Consider the following 306-nt stretch of genomic DNA (forward strand, 5'->3'; position numbering starts at 1 on the left):
CGGGCTGGGCACGGGGTAGGTTACACGAGGAGCAGGGCTGGCACCGGGGGCAGGTGGTGCCAGGGGCTATTTCAGGCTCCATGGGCAGGACACATTCTGTTCTCATGAGCTAAGGCAGCGAGGTGGGGCCGGTCCCTTCCCTCCCACCCGCTGCCCCAAACACCCTCGCTGGGGTCCCTGGGTGGCTCCACTGTGCTGGGAAGGGACTGGGAGGCACTGGGAGTACTGGGGCTGGAGGGCTTAGCACTGTCGCAGTCGGGGTGACCATGGCCAAGGCAGCTGCCCAGTGCTGGGAAAAAAGAGGTC

The sequence above is a fragment of the Merops nubicus genome, unplaced genomic scaffold, assembly GCF_000691845.1.
Source record: "Merops nubicus isolate BGI_N331 unplaced genomic scaffold, ASM69184v1 scaffold19063, whole genome shotgun sequence".
NCBI lineage: Eukaryota > Metazoa > Chordata > Aves > Coraciiformes > Meropidae > Merops > Merops nubicus.